This window comes from Lutra lutra, chromosome 18, assembly GCF_902655055.1.
Source record: "Lutra lutra chromosome 18, mLutLut1.2, whole genome shotgun sequence".
Taxonomy (NCBI): Eukaryota; Metazoa; Chordata; class Mammalia; order Carnivora; family Mustelidae; genus Lutra; species Lutra lutra.
The window spans coordinates 29,984,909-29,992,697 of record NC_062295.1 but is presented as its reverse complement, the minus strand read 5'-3'; the positions used below and the strand labels follow the sequence as shown (position 1 = coordinate 29,992,697).

At 49.5% G+C, this 7,789-nt stretch overlaps 1 protein-coding gene across 7 annotated transcripts in view; it reads left to right on the top strand.

Annotated features, from left to right (window-relative positions):
* The first annotated feature begins 121 nt into the window (after positions 1–121).
* The window catches only part of GTF2I (general transcription factor IIi), a 106,162-nt gene continuing 98,494 nt past the window's right edge, over positions 122–7,789 (top strand). For all 7 annotated transcript variants that reach the window (XM_047713140.1, XM_047713137.1, XM_047713139.1 and 4 more), the window contains exon 1: positions 122–248. The gene's annotated coding sequence lies outside the window, so the exon portion shown is untranslated. The remainder of the gene's footprint in view (positions 249–7,789) is intronic.

The window sequence follows — 7,789 nt, the reverse complement described above, 5'->3', positions numbered from 1 at the left end:
CCCCGGCCTCTCCCTCGGTCCCCTGTGATCCGATCTCGGCGCTAAGCGAGGCCCTGCCGGGGCGGCCATGCGGCGGTGACAGGAGCTCGGCCGAGACGCCCGGGCCCCTCGCCCTCTCACCTCCTGCCCGCTCGCCCGCTCGCCAAAGCCCGAAGCTGCTCCGCCGCGGCCGCAGCTCGCGCGCGGCCCACACTCGCTTCCCTTCGGCTCCCCCAGCCCCGGCGCTGCCTGGAGGCGGCTGCACTCGGGTGAGTCCCTGTCGCCTCAGCTCCCGTCCCCCGCCCCAGTTGCCATCACGAGCGGGGCCTTTATTCGAGACGCGCCCCCTCCGGGGCCTGCCCCGACGGGTGTGGGGGTCGTCGGCGGCCGCGTTGGGGTGGCCGGCACCCCCCCCCCCGCACACCCCGGGCCGCCGGCGTGGGGGGTGGGGCAGGAGCAGCCGCGGTCGCGGGGGACGGCAGTTGCACGCGCGCGCCTGGGTGCGCGTGGGGGAGGGGCGCGCGCGCCGATGCTGCGTGGGGGGGCTCACGCGTGAGGCCCGCGCGCGAGCGAGCCTGCGGGCTGCGCATGCCCGGCCGCTGATTGGCCGGCTCGGGCGGTGCGGGTGCGCGCGCGGTGCCAGGCCCGAGCCGTGGGGTCGCGCTCGGCCTGGTGTCTCCGGGGCTCGTGCGCCCGGGCAGCAGACGCGCGCGATTGGCCGGCGGGCGGCCGGGGCGGCGCTGCGGCGCTGCCTGGTAACTGCGGCCGGCGGGCAGGCTGGCCGGGCCGCGCCGCCCCTCCCCGCCCCCGCTCCTCCCCGCCCCTGCCGGCGCCCAGGTGGAGCCCGGAGTGGGCTTTGTCCCGGGCCCGGCCGGCGCGCCGTCCCCGCAGGGCCTGTTCTTCGGGGGGAAAGGGACACAATGACCGGAAGGAAAACCTCGGGCTTCAGGCCCTGGCCAGAAGCCGCGCGGATTGCGCCGGCACCCCGACGGGGCTCGGGGAGGGACGAACCTGTCCCCTCCTTCGTGCAAGTTGCGCCCTTCAGTAAAGCGAGTCCTGTGTTCTTTGTCGTGCGGCTCGGCGCTGAGCGGCGGAGGATGTTCCGGTGTCCCGTGCGGCCGGAGCGGTCGCCCGCCGCCGCGGATGCGGGGCTCCGGGCGGACGTCTCCCTTCTTCGCCTTCGGCCGCGCGGAAGACAATGGCTGGACGGGCCCGAGGGCGGAAAAGCCGTGTTCGGGCGCTCGGGAATCCGAAGGGGAAGTTAGTTTGCAAATGAGGGTGCCTCGGGGTGCCCTGCGGAGGCCGAGCCTTTCGCCGAGGCTGAGGCCTAAGACGGGGAATGACATTTTATGCGCTACTACGTCTGCATATTTGTTGTCAATTATTTTCCCTTTTTTTTTTTTTTAAGATTTTATTTATTTGACAGAGAGAGAGCTCATAGGCAGGCAGAGAGAGAAAGGGGGGAAGCAGGCTCCGCGCTGAGCAGAGAGCCCGGAGCAGGGCTCGATCCCAGGACCCTGAGACCATGACCTGAGCCGAAGGCAGAGGCTTAACCCACTGAGCCACCCAGGCGCCCCCAAATCTTTTTTTTTTTTTTTTTAAGATTTTGTTTATTTACTTGACAGAGATCACAAGTAGGCAGAGAGGCAGGCAGAGAGGGGGAAGCAGGCTCCCTGCCCAGCGGTGGAGAGGCTGATGTCAGACTTGATCCCAGGATCCTGAGATCACGACCTAAGCCACCCAGGCGCCCCGTTTTGTTCATTCTTCAGCTCCAGAATGGTACCGCCTGGCGCGGAATTCCCTTTTGCCTCCTTTGGACCTTGGCTCGCACCTTTCGTCTGGAAGGACTTTTTCTGCAGGCTTTGAGACCCTGTTCTTGCTCGCAGGCAGTCACTGAAAGCTGTCCCTTGCATTGTTGGGTCAGAATTGGTTTCTTCGTGAGGTGTCCGGGTCAGCTTGTGTGCCCCTTCTAGGAGGGTATCTTTAGTTTCCCTGTGAGTGTGTTTGGTTCTGCCCCGTGCACTCGCATCTGCCTAGGTAGTCAGTGGGTAGGAGGGGTAGGGATTAAGCCTTTTCTACCTTTGTCTCCCCTCCCAGTGTACAGACGGTCACAGGGCCTTGCATAGGGGAGTAACAACAGCTAACAGGTTCCCCGGCATCCCTCCTGAGCGCTTAACGTGTATTTTCTTATTTAATCTTCATAACAACCCCGTGATTCTCTTGTGTCGATGAGGAACAAGTCTAGAGAAGCTGAGTAATTTACTCCTGATTACTCAGCAAGTCAGCCTTACCCCAGGGTTTTATCCTAGCTGGTCTGACTCTCAACCCCTAAGCCCGTGAGCACCAGCAACCCCTGGAGGGCTTGTTAAAACACAAGTGCGGAGCCCCACCCGAGACGTTGGGATTCTGCAGGTCTGGGGTGGCGCCCTGTCATTTGCATTTGTAACTAGTTCACGGGCGGTGCTGCCTGGTTCACTGCAATGATGGCACTTTGAGAGCCGTTCACCACGGTGCAAAATTCAGTTATGAGTGTAGGAAATTTACTCTAGATTTTCTTTCTTTCTTTCTTTCTTTCTTTCAAGATTTTTATTTATTTATTTGACAGAGATCACAAGTAGGCTCAGGGGTGGAGCAGGCTCCCCGCCCAGCAGAGAACCCTATGGAGGGCTCCATCCCAGGACCCTGGGATCATGACCTGAGCTGAAGTTAGAGGCTTAACCCACTGAGCCACCCGGGCACCCCTACTCTAGATTTTCATCTCAGGTTTTAAAAGGAGGCATGGATTTAAAAGTACAGGACAAAATTAGAAACCTAAATAATCTTGGCTTTTTTTTCCCCTACTCTCAATCATTTTGTAATGTATTTACAGCACTGGCATTTATTATCTCCTCCCAGAGATGGCTGTAGCATCCCTTCACACCACCGAGTCTAATCTGGAAATCTGAAAGGCCTGATAGGGCCTGATCTTGACACTGAGATGGGGGAGGCGCTGATCTCCTGCAGCCCTGAATCTCTCCACCCACCCCCCTCCTCCCAAGCCCCAGGCACTTCCAGTGGTTTGGTTTATTTACGTATTTATTTTAATGTAGGTTGTATGCCCTACAGGGGCTTGAACCCCAGGCCCCGAGATCAGGAGTGGCGTTCTGCACACTGACTGAGCAGCCAGGCGCCCCCATTTGGTTTACTTTTAAAAATGACTACAAAGACGGTCATTAAATTTGTAGGTTCTGAGGTTCTTTTTCTTGGGGCACAAGTCTTGAGAAAGAGTTTTGAGTTCATTGTAATGGATTTCCTTCTGGAGAAAGTAACTCAAGTTAGGTAGGAGGAATGAATGTTCTGTCATTTTTGACGATGCATAGATGGCTTGTGTGTTCCAAACCAAAGCCTAAAGGACAAGGGCCCTTTCTCCAGGTTGTTATTAAAGGAGCCGTAAATAAGACACTGAGAAATTACTAAACACTTAACCTTTCCCTTTATTAGTGTTGGGTAGCTTCTGCATTGCATTCTACCTGACTCGGTTCTACCGTGGTTTCTTCATTGAAAACTTGCATTTTTTTTTTAAGATTTTATTTATTTATTTGACAGAGATCACAAGTAGGCAGAGAGGCAGGCAGAGAGAGAGGAGGAAGCAGGCTCCCTGTGGAGCAGAGAGCCCGATGTGGGACTCGATCCCAGAATCCTGAGATCATGACCTGAGCCAAAGGCAGAGGCTTAACCCACTGAGCCACCCAGGCGCCCGAAAACATGCATTTTTAAATATTGTAGTTCTCTTGGTAACTGTTGTGGTATAATTCACGTGAAATTGTTTTGACCGCTGGCTTAAACAGATGCTGATCAAGTGATTTTTATGTATGTCTAAGCGAAAAAAATTTTCTGAAGAGTTGAGAATACTCTGAGGACAGTATTTCTGCTAGAAATACTGCTCTAGAAATACATTAGAGGCAATTTACCTCAAGAGTAATTGCCAGAAGTTTTATCAGTAGCAATACACTAATGATCATTGGTAGCATTTTCCCACAAAAGTTGTATACGTTCATTGGGTGAAGCTTATTCATTGTTACTAACTGAAAGAAAGTTGGAAATGCAATCGGTTGGTTATAATTGTGAAGTTGAGATTTCTTGTAATTAAGGTGGGTTTTTTTTTTTTTTTTAAGATTTTATTTATTTATGACAGATAGCAAGAGAGGGAACATAAGCAGGGGGAGCTGGAGAGGGAGAAGCAGGGACCCCGATGCGGGGCTCGATCCCTGGACCCTGGGATCCTGACCTGAGCTGAAGGCAGATGCTTAGTGACTGAGCCACCAGGTGCCCCTCAAGGCAGTTTATTATTATTATTATTATTATTTGAGATTTTACTTATTTATTTGACAGACAGAGATCACAAGTAGGCAGAGAGAGAGGAGGAAGCAGGCTCCCCGCTGAGCAGAGAGCCCGATGTGGGGCTCCATCCCAGGACCCCAGGATCATGACCGGAGCCGAAGGCAGAGGCTTTCACCCACGGAGCCACCCAGGCGCCCCTCAAGGCAGTCTAAGTGGCAACGTCGCAGCATGCACAATACTCAGTTGGCCAGAGTGTAGCCTGGGGTGACTTGTCTAGGGAATAAAATTGAGAATTCGTATTTAAAGGCTGTAAGTACAGTGGAAAAATGATGTGGATAAAATCATCGCAAGTACTGATGGTAGCGTCTTGACACTCATTTTCCATTTTTTTTGTCCTTGACCATTCTCCTCTCTCTTGTCTGTGCTTTGCTGGAACTCTCGCCACGGCAGTTTTCCTGTTTCTGTTTTCTTTTTTTCTCTTTGTTTCTGCAGTCCTTGTCTTTCCACCCTGGGTTGTTGGTGTTTTCTTTCTGGCACTTACTCTTCTGCCTTTTCCACTTTGGCCGAGTGGGAACACAAGAGAAAGTTCGAAAGAGCCAGGGATTTTTAGTTGATGGGAGAATTGACTTATTGTTCCTTGGTTGTAGCTTGACTGAAAACCGTTAGAGGGCTTTTGGGGCGCCTGGGTGGCTCAGTTCATTGAGGGTCTGACTCTTGGTTTCTGCTCAGGTAGTGATCTCAGGGTTCAGGGTTGTGAGATTGAGCCCCACATGGGGCTCCGGATGGAGTCAGTGGAAGGTTTCTCTCTGCTTCTCCCTCCCCCTCTCTCTCAGGAGAGAGAGGTCCTGCTCTCTCTTTAATAAATAAAATCTTAAAAAAAAACAAAACTATAGAGGATTTTTAAAGAATTAGTTTATTTAAAATGTAACTTAAGAGGCAAAATGTGTTTATGATCATGGGAGAAGACTGTGACCTAGACACGGGTTCTGATCCTGCCTGGTGCTCCTCCTGGTCGTTACCTTGAGCGGTTTACTTCCCTGTTTTGTGCCTCATTTTCCCTGTTTAAAGAAATAGGGATGGTGATGAGAGAACCCTGTTTCTCTTACAGGTTGTTGTGAGCACTGAGTGAAAGACAGTGCTTGGGATGGTATGTGGCCGACAGAAAGCATTCAGTAAAATTAGCCATAAAAGCACTGTGTTGAATACTTTTGAGAAATTGAATTTTTAAGGAAATAAACGTTGTTCCAGTAATGCTGACTATAGGGTTCATCTCCCCACACTGAAGAATATAAGCTCTGGAAAGGCAGGGACTTCTTGGGATTTTTTTCCTTGTAACTGTTGAATTGTTTTGTTTTTGTAGAAGGGCTAAAGGAAATAATGTGTTTTTTTCCCCCTAAAAGTTCATGTATGTGATTATATTACAGTATAATTCTACAAACAGAGTAGTGAAGAGTTTGGTTTTATTTGGGGTATCTGCTTCAGACGAGCTGAGAACTTATAAATTTGTGTAATGGAGATGAAACATGTCTACCTTGTGAATAGTGAATTTATCATTGAAAAATAGCCTTCTAGGGGCACCTGGGTGGCTCAGTGGGTTAAAGCCTCTGCCTTCGGCTTGGGTCATGATCCCAGGGTCCTGGGATCGAGCCCCACATGGGGCTCTCTGCTCAGAGGGGAGCCCGCTTCCTCTCTCTGCCTGCCTGTCTACTTCTCTGTCAAAGAAATAAATAAAATCTTTAAAAAAAAAATAGCCTTCTGGACTTGTTTACTCAACGCATAAATTCACTGTGCCTACTTTCTGTCTTCAGCCCTCACAAGTTTTAGAGGTAGCGACCTCTTTCCCTACTGGTGATGTTGGAGTATTCGAGATAGAAAGTAGTAAAGGAGTTGAAAGTAGTCGTCATTTCTTGGCTTTTCCAGGGTAATTAAAGAAGGTAAGGAAAGCGTAGCTATCTTACTTATGGCCCAGCAGCATACACTTCAGTTACATTATGTCATCGGGAACTTGGCAAAGAAGGATGACAGCATGTATTGTACCCACTTTATAAGTAAGGAGATAGAAATTGACCCTCGTTCTGGAATGAGTTTGAAAACTGGCTGAACAGTTATCAGGAAACCCGTTAGCTTCACTTCTTCCTTTGTGCGGCTTGAAGCGTATTTAAGCTTTTTTTTTTTTTTTTTTAAGCATTTTTTGCTCAGTGACATTAATTACATTCAGAATATTGTACAGTTCATCACCACTGTTTCTAAACTCTTTTTGTTTTTTCCCACCCCAAATAGACACTCTGTACCCATTAAGCAATAACTCACCATTTCTCCTCTCTCCAGCCTCTGGTAACCTCTAATACACTTTCTGTCTCTCTGAATTTGCCTATTTTATTCTTTATTACTTACTTACTTGTAGATTTATTCATTTATTTTATTTTTAAGATTTTATTTATTTATTTGGCAGACAGAGATCACAAGTAGGCAGAGAGGCAGGCAGAGAGGAGGAAGCAGGCTCCCTGCGAGCAGAGAGCCTGATGTGGGGTTCGATTCCAGGATCCTGAGACCATGACCTGAGCTGAAGGCAGAGGCTCAACCCACTGAGCCACCCAGGCGCCCCAAGAGTAACAAGTTGTATTGACTAAGGCAGCCAGGGGCCCCTTGCCTGTGTCTTTCAAAGTGGAATCATGCCGTGTTTGTCATTTTGTGTCTGGTTTATTTCACGTAGCACATTGTTTCCAGGCTCATCTGTGTTGTGGCCTGTGTCTGAACGCCGCTCCTCTCTGGCTGAGGAGTGCTATACCACGCAGTGTCCCGCGTTTCAGTGGTGCTTTCATCCATTGGTGGACACTTAGATTGCTTCTGCCTTTGGGCTGCTGTGGACATTGGTTCACTAGTGTGTTCCGCAGCCTGTTCTCATATCTTTTGTGTATATACTCAGGAGTGGAATTGCTGGATCATTGTTTTTCTTTTTAATGCTTTCTTTTGGAGCAGAGGAATTTGGATAGATCTGAACAAAAGTCCCTAAAGTGTAGGAAACCCATGTAAATAGCGCTTGTCCCCTTTGTAAAGAATGAATTTGTGTCTGCGATCTCCACCATGAACACTTTCTTTCAAGTGGCTCCTCATAGTGATTAAAAAAAAAAAAGTTACAAAATATACATACCACAAAACTGGACCATTTTTCATTTATAGTTTACTTATATTTAGTGTATTGTTAATTATTCTGATAGCTACATAATACTTGCAATGAAGATACTACAGAGAAATCATATCAGTAATCATTTTAACCATTTTTTTTTTTAAACTTTTTTTAAAGTAGGTTCCATGCCCAACATGGGGCTCAGACTCATGACCATGAGATCAGGAGTTGTGTGCGCTACTGGCTGAGGGGACCAGGTGCCCATTTTAACCATTTCTAAGTGCATAGTTCAGGAGGATTAGGTACAGTCGCATACGTTATTGGAACCATCACATTTCACAGGACTTTTTCTTTTCTTTCTTT